Genomic DNA, 10,934 nt, shown 5'->3' with positions numbered 1-10,934 from the left:
AAGTCGCAGCCTGGGCACCACATACAGGCTGCTGATTTCAGCTGGAATCCAAACTCCTTAGCAGAACCTTCAAGGCACAGCACACTTGGCCTCTCTCACCAACACATATGAAGGTATCTCCCCCTAGTCTCAAACATGCATACCCCTGCCCAAGTTGGGGAAAAGTCTTCCCAGAAGATGCTACACTTACATCTTTATTCATGCCATGGAAAATCCTCCCGATCACTCATATACTCCCTGCCCCACATCACTGGGTGAAGTCTTTCACTTCATTTGATGAAGTTTATTTCTACATTTGGATTTCTCTAAGACTGCTCCCATTCATCCACCCACCCACCTATCCAACAGGAGTGCCTCAGGGGCCTACTTAGGCCAGATGCCTTATTGGCTCTATAGGGTTTCCAGAAATGGGTATCACAGGCTCATCCCCCAAAGAGCTTACAGTTTTGTAGAAAAGTATACAAGCAGCAGGCCACCCCTGCGGCTCAGCAGTAAAGAACTTGCCTGCCAATGCAGGAGACACAGGTTCGATCCCTGGGTTGGGAAGATTCTCTGGAGAAGGAAATGGCAACCCATTCTGGTATTCTTGTCTGGACAATCCTTTGAACAGATGAACCGGGTAGGCTATAGTCTATGGGGTCACAAAAGAATCAGACATGACTGAGTGATTAAACAGCAACAACAGTACAAACAGCAAAGCCATGCTGCTTTTCCACTCAAGAGCTACTTACGTTTCTTTTTTCACCTCAGATCTTCAACACTTTTCCTCTTGTCCCTCAGCCCCAGTAGTCAGAAGAGAAGAGCCATTCTCTGACTCCAAATGTCCATGCTGTACAGAGAAAATAGATGTGATCCAATGAGGACACCTCAGTGCCCAGCACCAGATCCATCCTCAACCTGCGCTGGTAACCACACTCTCCACCGTCCCTCCATCCTGGCTCTCACTTAAGCTAAATGTTTCCATTTGGACCCAGATTCCTCAGCAATTATCCTCATTCTTTCCTGCATCATCAATTTTCCTTTCTACCGGTTCATTCCCATCCACACACACATATGCCTGAATATCACACATTTAAAAAGAAAATCCAACTACATTTCTTTGGGCCCACACTCCTCTAGGTACTCTTGCCTTTTTCTGCTCCCACCGCAGCTACGCTCTTTAAGAGGGATGTCTCCAGGCATCGCCATTGCTCCCTCACCATCCACACTCTCCCAAACTCTCCAACCCCAGTTGTTCTTTATCCACCACTTTAGAGAAACGACTCTTGTCAGAGTTGCTGCTGCTGCTGTGAATTCATCTCAGCTGTGTCCGACTCTGTGCGACCCCATAGACGGTAGCCCACCAGGCTCCCCCATCCCTGGGATTCTCCAGGCAAGAACACTGGAGTGGGTTGCCATTTCCTCTCCAATGCATGAAAGTGAAAAGTGAAAGGGAAGTCGCTCAGTCACGTCCGACCCTCAGCGACCCCATGGACTGCAGCCCACCAGGCTCCTCCGTCCAAGGGATTTTCCAGGCAAGAGTACTGGAGTGGGGTGCCATTGCCTTCTCCGCTTGTCAGAGTTACCAGTGAACAAAGCCCTGGGCCAGCTCCATCTTTGTCTTTCTTGGCCTCGCAGCAGGGTTTGGCCTGACTGACCTCCCCATTTCCATGGAGTCATTTCCTCCAGGCCTCTGGGCCCCCACTTGCCTGGCTTCCCCGCTCAGCTATTGCTGCCAAGCCTCTTGAGTCTTTCTTTTTTTTTTTTTTTTTACTAAATTTCTAAACGTTGATGACCTGAGAGTTCCGTCAGGAACCTGCTTCTCTTCCATCTCTATAAACTCCTTCCCCAGCTGATTTCATAGACTCTTGGGCTTTAAACACCAACCGTGCTCTAATTATGCTCAAACTGATGTCTCCAACCCAGAACTCTTGCGCTCTAGACCTATTGATTCAACTGTCTAGCTCCATTTGGATGTCTAATGGTCATTTCTAACTTAACCTAGGCTCATCCCTTCGAAAAAAAACACTACTGATAACCCATCCAATACTACAGCCCCCAAAACAACAATAATCTTCTGCTCCCTGCCAAGACTGCCCCATCTTATAAGTGATGCCGCTAGCCAGGGGCAGGTGTTTTAGGCCTAAAGCTTAAATGATTTGCAGAGCCCTCTTTACATAAATAATACAAAATTAAAATACAAATTGAGTGTGACAATAAATATTCATTTAGGCTGAGAAATAACAATGAATTGCAAATTTCAAAATGCTGACAAATACCATGATCATCACAAAATCAAGAAAGGTCAGGTAACATTTCATTAATTACCTTCCTGACACATCTCTATCATACTTCTTCCCTTACATTTTGGCTTTGTGCTCTTTAATCGCCTCTTTGTGTACCAACATTTTTATACTATTTTCTGTAGTGAGAAAGATCAGATCATTTCTCTTGCTAGGTTGATCAAAATTGTTTAAATTATGGATAATTTTGAAATATTTATTTTACTTTCAAAACTCCTATTTGGTAACAGTTACAGAAAATTCACTTAAAACTTGATAGGCACATACTTTGAACTAACAAGAACTGTGGCAGTTAAGAATTCCCTTCAAAAATGGACCTAATTTTCGAGATTTTATGTGGCAGTTTTCATGCCTGGCACATGGATAGTGATTTGGAGCAAAAAGCCATGAGTAGGATCCACATCATTGCTTATCCAGGTAGATTTCCAGGCTGGTGCTCTTGGTCACTTGTTGTTCAGTCACTAAGTCATGTCCAACTCTTTGTGACCCCATGGACTGCAGCACACCAGGCTTCGCTGTCCTTCAGGTCTCCTGGAGTTTGCTTAGATTCGTGTCCAGAGTTGAACCCCTTCATGGATCACAGTCTTGTTGTGGCAAAGGGACTTGGATAACTCCATCAATATATGAGCCACATCGTTCAGGGCCACCACGGGTCATAGTGGCAAGTTCTGACAAAACATGGCCCACTGGAGAAGGGAATGGCAAACCACTTCAGTGTTCTCACCCCAAGAACCCCATGGACAGTATGATAAGCCAAAAAAAGCAGTCACTGAGTGCCATGACCCAAATAGCTCCCCAGCACCTCTGGGTTCAAATTTTCTGGTGTTGAAATATGTCATAGACATAGTTAAGTAATCCCACTTATAGAATTTATCCTACAGGTAGATTCTTTCCCTTTCTTTACGCTCTATACTCAATTCATCAGCAATTCCTGTAGGCCTTTTCTACAAAGTATTATTGCCCTACTTCAATGCCTCTTATAGCTCTCTTCTTCCTCCCCTGTCCTGAGACTCTGTTCTTCCCCTTGTGGAAAGTTGCCTTAGTCCAAGGCCACCAGCCGTTTGCTGGTTTTGTTCTTACTTCGCCTCATCCACTGCCTCATATCCTAGTATGTGGCGTGATCTCTCTGAAACGCAGCTCAGCTCCTATCATTCTCCTGGTAACTTTGAATGGCTACGGACTGCCTTGAGAATGATAGGCAGCTCCCTCAGGGCCCTACCAGTCCGTCCCTGCTCGTTTCTCTGGCCTCACTTTGCTCCACACCTCCCCCGTCCACCATGCTCCAGCCATACCAGCCTAGCTCCTGCCACTCATGTGCACGCAAGCATGATCCCAGTGGGACCTGTGTACTTGCTGTTCCTCCTGCTTAGAGCGTGCTTCCCCAGCTCTGCATGCTGCCTAGGCTTGTCCTTGGACTTCACTTCAGCGGCACCTGTCACAAGGCCTCTCCCATGGCCTTTCTCACACAGCACCCCCCTCCAGAATTTTACCACTGGCTGCTTTTTTATAGTACTTTTTAGTAAGTTCCTATATTTTAATAAAATGCTTTCTTCTTCACTAGAACACTGACACTCAAACTGAGATGCATATTTCATTGCTTATGTTTAATAAGTACCTTTCTAAGGGATGAGGGTATAAAGAGTGAATTTTAAGGGCGCCTTTTTCCAGAGCCTTAATTTCCATGTGAGTGTTGACCTGCAGAGGAGACAGTGTGCCCGTCAATTCCCTACCCCCATCACGACTGTGCTTCTCTGCTCTGTGTGCCATTCACCCATCCTAAATCTCACAATGGGTATAGAAGTCCAGAGCCTGAAAAAAGGGGCAGCTGAAATTGATAGCTTTGAGCAAGTAAATGACCTTAATGAAAGAATCTAAAGAATAATTTTCTAAATATTATGATGTCTAATGCTTTGCTTTCAGCTAAATTAAAGGAAAGCCAAGTAATTTCTTCAAATATCACTAAAAATTACCTTCAGTTCAGTTCAGTCACTCAGTCATGTCTGATTCTTTGCGACCCCATGAATTGCAGCACGCCAGGCCTCCCTGTCCATCACCAACTCCCAGAGGTCACTCAGACTCACGTCCATCGAGTCCGTGATGCCATCCAGCCATCTTATCCTCTGTTGTCCCCTTCTCCTCCTGCCCTCAATCCCTCCCAGCATCAGAGTCTTTTCCAGTGAGTCAACTCTTCGCATGAGGTGGCCAAAGTACTGGAGTTTCAGCTTTAGCATCATTCCTTCCAAAGAAATCCCAGGGCGTGATTTTCTGAATATAACATAGCAGAACAGAATATATAGGAATCAAATATGTGAATATATAACATTTGTTGTTGTTATTCAGTCATTAAGTCATTTCTGACTCTTTGTGACCCCATGGACTGCAGCACGCCAGGCCTCCCTGTCCCTCACCATCTCCCAGAGTTTGCCCAAGTTCATGTCCATTGAGTCAGTGATGCTATCCAACCATCTCATCCTCTGCTGCCCTCTTCTCCTTTTGCCTTCAATCTTTCCCAGCTAATATATAATATATATAACATATTATATAGTAATTGTATGTTATATTAATCATAAGAATATATATATGAGCTTAAAGTCCAAAAATATAAATAAATATGACTATATATTAGAATACAATTGAGTTGAATTGAGAAAACAAAATTCTTTCCATTCCCATCTAATTAGTTATGTGAGCCAGGTTTATCAATGCTTATATTTATAAAAACAAAAAGAAGAACTAGAACTTATATTGAATCCTGTCTCATTCTAACAGTAAGGAATATTCATCCATGCATATATGAACTACTAGAAAAAGTCCCATCAATCTCATCAAGAGGAAGCTATTTCACAAAATGTTATTTCTTATGTTTAAGTACTTATTATAATTTGTAATATAGTTAGATTGTTTTGATCAATCACATATTAATATCTATTGTAATGAATAACTGAATCCAGTTGAAAATTTTAACACTAAGAATTTTATAGTCACAAGAATTAAAAAATTAATTTCAATTTACAAAGTGTATTTGAAGATAAATATCAGCAAAAGACTTTCACATATAAAAATATATTACATTAGAATGAAATTCTATGGAGGAAATGGAATGGAAATGCAAATTGAGGGAAAGGAATACATTAAAATTTGTGCCTATTAGAGATGAACTTGTTTGTACATTTAAAAAAATGGATAATGACCATATAAATAAAAAGAGTTGGTAGGATACTGCTGAGCTGCACCCTGCAGGCCCACAAGGCCTGCCCTTGCCCAGCTTCAAGATCAAAGAAAGATCTTGGAGTTGGCAACAGAGACATCAGTGGTTTAATGGAAATGGGAGCTTACCCATCAGAAAGGTCCTGAAGCAACACTCCACTCTGTGCAGCTGATGGCAGGCAGGACATGGCAGCAGTCTTCATTCCGGCAGAGGAAGGGAAGGAATAAAGAGGCTGCTAATTCCAGGGGAACTGACTTCAGGTGGGCTCACTAGTTACCACGGAAACCAGCAGAGGGGCACGCCCCTCACCGCTCCCTTGATAAGAACAGCCACCAGCTGGGGTCTGGGGCAAATAAGTAGGAAGGTCAGTTGTGTGCACAGGGTGCAGGTGGAGTAAGCAAGTCAGGCAGGGGGTGTTCAGAGAGCAAGAGAGCCATCCTGAGTGGCCTGGCCATACAGACACATACAATGCTAAAAACCTAGCTCCCAGGATTACATCCAGAGAGCGAAGTGTTACTAGGGATTTCATAGACTTCTCCGTCTCAACAGGAGCAGAAAACCTTTATTAGATACACTTGGAGGGTGCGATTATCACACATTCAACTCATATGTTAAGAAACATCTTCTGCCACCAAGCAGGGACTGCCTGCCTTTGAACTCCACCGTGCTAGCCACACAGTTAGTGCTGCAGGTCGAAACTACAGCTAAGTAGTGCCGCCTCACACTGGTCAGGATGGCCATCGCCAAAAAGTACAAATCATAACCGCTGGAGAGAGTGTGGAGATAAAGGAACCCCCCTACACTGTTGGTGGGAATGTGAACTACCACAGCTTCTATAGAGAACAGTGTGGAGGTTCCTTTACAAACTGAAAATAGAGCTACCGTATGATCCAGCAATTCCACTCCTGAACATATATCTGGGGAAAAAACAAACATAATTTGAAAAGATACATGTACCTCTGTGTTCATTGCAGCACTACTTACAATAACAAAAACACGGAAGCAACCTAAATGTCCATCGGCAGATGAACGGATAAAGAAGATGCGGTGTATTTATTCAATGGAATACTACTTAACCACTAAAAGGAATGAAGTAATATCACTTGCAGCAACAGGGATGGGCCTAGAGATTATCATACTAAGTGAATTAAGTCAGATAGAGGAAGACAAATATCAGATGATATCACTTACATGTGGGCTCTAAAACACATGAACTTTTATGCAAAACAGAAATAGACCCACAGACATAGAAGATAAACTGATGGGGTTACCAAAGGAGAAGGGGAGGTAGGATAAATTGGGAGTTTGGGACTAACATATAAACACTATTATATATAAAATAGATAACCAACAAGAATCTGCTGTATAGCACAGGGAACTATATATTTTTTACAAAACCTATAAGGGGAAAAATCTGAAAAATAATAGATATATCTGTATGTATAAGTAAATTACTTTGCTGTAATTTACTGAAACCCTGTGCAGAAACTGAACACTTTACTGAAACCCTGTATGGAAACTAACACAACATTGGGACAGTCGATGGTTAATTAAGAACCAGCTCTTCCACTGCAAGGGGGCATGGTCAATCCTTGGTGGTTGGGGAACGAAGACTCATACTCTGCACGCTGTGTGGTGTGGCCAAAAAAAAAAAGAGAAAGAAAAAGAGACTAACGCAACACTGCATCAACTATACTTCAATCATAATATAGAAAAGCAACCTCATTTAAAAAAAAGAAATTCAACAAATAAGAATTTAAAAAAGAGAGAGAAAAGGGATTCATCAGATTAAAAAACAGCAACAAAAACCCTGTGTCTCTGTCAGATTGTAGGCAGGAACACTCCTTTAAATCAGGGAGGTATCCCTTCTAGAAAACTAGAAAGGAAGCCTCCCTCTTGCGGCCCACTCTCTTCTTTGCATACGACATTGCATTAAGGCATTAAAGTATAAATGGCCTCAATAGACAACGATTCATCTAATTACCACAGAAAATTAGACATAGATCAGCTTCCCAAAGCAAAGCAATTGTAACTGGTTCACGGCCCTAAACCATTTCACCTAGAGGCGGATGCGGCGTGTTCACCTTAGAGGAGTCACTTTGACCAAGCGTGTTAGCAAAGAGCCATATACATGACTGGCAGAACTCCTGGGCTGTAAAGCAGTCCTCGTTGAGGTAGGCTCAGGTGTTACGTCATCAGTCCACTTTAGAAGATCTTACTAGAAACGGTCCCATGAAAGTCATTATTTCATTGTTGGATGTACTGCAGGAATATTTTTGAGGGTGTGATTCATTCTTTCACACAGCATCTTTACAAGAAGCCCAAAGGAGAAATTTCTTCAATTTTGTAATCAGGAATAATAATATTTCTCCTGAACATCTGCTTAGTTGTCTTCTTCTGGGTCCTCTAATTAGTGTCAGTGATCAGGTGGCCCCTGTGTTAACTGCTATTAGTTTGAGGCGAGTTTGCAGGCCAGTGCCAACAAAGATACTGAGTCCACGCAAACATTTTGTGAGTATGTGTGCTCACTTTACTATTGGTCTCATTTTTCCTTCTCTACGCTAATTTTTTTCTTTGTCTGCTTTTCTGATATGTTGAATTAATCAAGACCCTCAGTTGAGAGGGGCTTGGGCTGGTGCATGGGGATGACCCAGAGGGATGGTGCGGGAAGGGAGGTGGGAGGGAGGTTCAGGATGGGGAACATGTGTACACCCGTGGCGGATTCATGTTGATGTATGGCAAAACCAACACAATATTGTAAAGTAATTCGTCTCCAATTAAAATAAATAAATTTAAATTTAAAAAAAAAAAGAAAAGGAATACATTAGGACTACTAAGAAAACCCATGAGTTGGTCTAACGTCAGCCATGGCTGGATCTAAGAATTCAAAAATTCTCATCAACACTTAGTGTCTTTTCCTCCATCTCTTAGCTTTGCTCTGTTCTATGGAGCCTCCATCCTCAGGCTCCTGCCTACTCCTTGAAGACTCCTGGCAATGTCAGACTTATATCACCGTACTGACAGCAATGCCAATTGAGGAAGAGCTGCTTTTTCCTCATGATTCCAACAAAATTTCTAGAATTGAGTTTCCATGGGGGGCTTGGCCAAGCCACAGAGACCAGGCTGATGGAATTTTCAGATCCGCCAGGTGTAGCAACTTATGATGAGATGGTACCAGTTCCACCTGGGAGGTAGCTAGCTCTCTCAAAGAAAATGTGGACATATAAGGATAAAATGGATTTGAGGCAGGAAAAACCAAAACCCCACAGTAACAGTTTATATTAAATTTTATTTTTTAAATGGAAGCATGCCCATTTTCATAAGCTCCCTCATGTATCTTTTAGAACAAAGTGGGGTATTAATAAATACATGGAAAATCAAATTGTAATTTGATTATAATTACAGATGCTTAGTGAGCATGAAATGATGTGAATGGTAACTGCATGTATGATTCAAATATTTTATGTCTCCAGGCTCTGACAGCTGAATCATCTGTCTGCACAAGCTGGAGCAGACAGGTCACTCCTGAGGGTCAGCTCTGGAGACACACTGCAGGCTCTTTCTTCCTTGTTTGTCCTCTACCAGAGCTGCTGCTGCTGCTGCTAAGTCGCTTCAGTCGTGTCCGACTCTGTACGATCCCATAGGTGGCAGCCCACCAGGCTCCCCTGTCCCTGGGATTCTCCAGGCAAGAACACTGGGGTGGGTTGCCATTTCCTTCTCCAATGCATGAAAGTGAAAAGTGAAAGTGAAGTCACTCAGTCGTGAGCTACAGTTGTCTAACCATCCTGAACCTCCTGGGTTACGGTAATACCATTCACTCCATGCAGCTTTAGACAAGCCGATGGAGCCAGAATTGCTTGGCCTTCCAGTTGCAGGCTCGGAAGCCAGTTTGTCTTTTGCCAGTCTTTGTATATATCTCATCTCATCCATTATGGGCTGACTTTATAGTGTGAGTCTCAGTGCTTGGGAGGGGGATGCTGTACTTTCTGAACAATTACAAGGGAGGCAAAACATTCCTCTTTTCTTTTCACAAAATGTTGTGAGTAAAGGGTGGTGAGAGGGCAGCTGGCATGCCCTTAATTGCAGGTGGTGGGCAGACTTTGCCCTCAGATGGCCCACAGCCTCAGGTGGGGAGTGGTGGTTGTTATCGTTCAATCACTAAATCATGTCTGACTCTTTGCGAGCCCATGGACTGCAGCATGCCAGGCCTCCCTGTCTCTCACTGTCTCCCAGAGTTTTCCCCAGTTCATATTCACTGAGTTGATGATGCTATCTAACCATCTCATCCTCTATCACCCTCTTCTTTTGCCTTCAGTCTTAGGGAGTGGTAGAGATGACACTAGGTTGTGGACAATACTCTAAGGATACAGGAAAGGGTCACTCAGGCAGCTTCCCTAGAAATCATGGAGAAGGCACTGCAGTTTCACAGGGTACCAGTACTTCCTTGGACTCCCAGGGAAAGATGCTGTGTGAATTGACATTAGCGCCTGTAATCTATTGTTATGAGGCTGGCTGAACCTTCACCCTTACCTGCCGCCTATTCTTCCACCTAGGAAGGAGGAGAAATCAGGGATGACAGGCACCTGTCAACGTCAGCTAATGCCAGGAAGCTTGACAGTTACCCAAATGTGGAGAGGACAAACTCAGCTCAGTAAGACCAGAATTTTTATTTCATCAGAAAGAGGACCAAAGTTCTGTTCAGAGGAGGAATAGGAATGGCTCACACAGGATACACTGGAGTGGATATTAGCAGAGAAAAGCTAGTCTTCTGGTTCACAAATAGTGTGTGATTTTAGATTATCAAGGAGGAAATGAATGGCCATCTGAAATGGAAAGTCCTCCTCCTCCAGCCCATTCTCTTTCTGGTGCTTCTCCCCTCCCCTCAGCCATGGGACCAGAACTCACACTTCTCCAACCTTCACCTTCCACCCTGGAAGATCAGAGAGAATTGACTGAAGGAGAAAGAGGTGGGACAGGGGTGGAGGGGGATGTCCATGGGAGAAGCCCTGCTGCCTGTAGGCCTGAGGATTTGCTCCTTTCTGGGGTACAAGGAAATTAGGAGTGGGGGGGCAAAGCCAGGAGCACAATGCACAGATAACTCTCCCCTTCACCTCTGCCCTGTCCCCCAGCTTGTGGAGCTCCAGACCTTTGAGGCAATAACTGAATGTTTTAAGGAACAGCAGAGTTCCTTTAATGTCCAATATGTATTTGTTTTAGGAAAACAGGACATCTAACAGGCAGCAGCAGCTTCCTTTCTGTGTCTCTGTGGGTCACTAGGAAGCCAGGATCATCTCGCTAGACAAGAACTCTGGTCCCAACAGTTTCTACTCCGAAGCGGATCCCTGGGGTCACACATTGAGGAGGAACAGAGGAGAAACCTGCCAGGTCAATTACCTATCTGGTCCCTTGCTAAGCCACTTCAGTCGTGTCCAACTCTGTGCGAC

General features: G+C 43.7%; 1 long non-coding RNA gene across 1 annotated transcript; it reads right to left on the bottom strand.

Moving 5' to 3' along the window:
• Positions 1-209: 209 nt before the first annotated feature.
• LOC132658406 (uncharacterized) lies at positions 210-5,689 on the bottom strand. Its single transcript, XR_009598033.1, has 4 exons — positions 5,619-5,689; positions 4,253-4,547; positions 732-829; positions 210-631 (listed from the first exon to the last, which is right to left on the bottom strand). It is a non-coding gene; the product is annotated as an uncharacterized LOC132658406 (long non-coding RNA).
• Between the last annotated feature and the right edge of the window lie 5,245 nt (positions 5,690-10,934).

This window comes from Ovis aries, chromosome 22 (assembly GCF_016772045.2).
Source record: "Ovis aries strain OAR_USU_Benz2616 breed Rambouillet chromosome 22, ARS-UI_Ramb_v3.0, whole genome shotgun sequence".
Lineage (NCBI taxonomy): Eukaryota > Metazoa > Chordata > Mammalia > Artiodactyla > Bovidae > Ovis > Ovis aries.
Note: the sequence above shows the minus strand (reverse complement) of the source record. Positions and strands in the feature narration are given on the sequence as shown.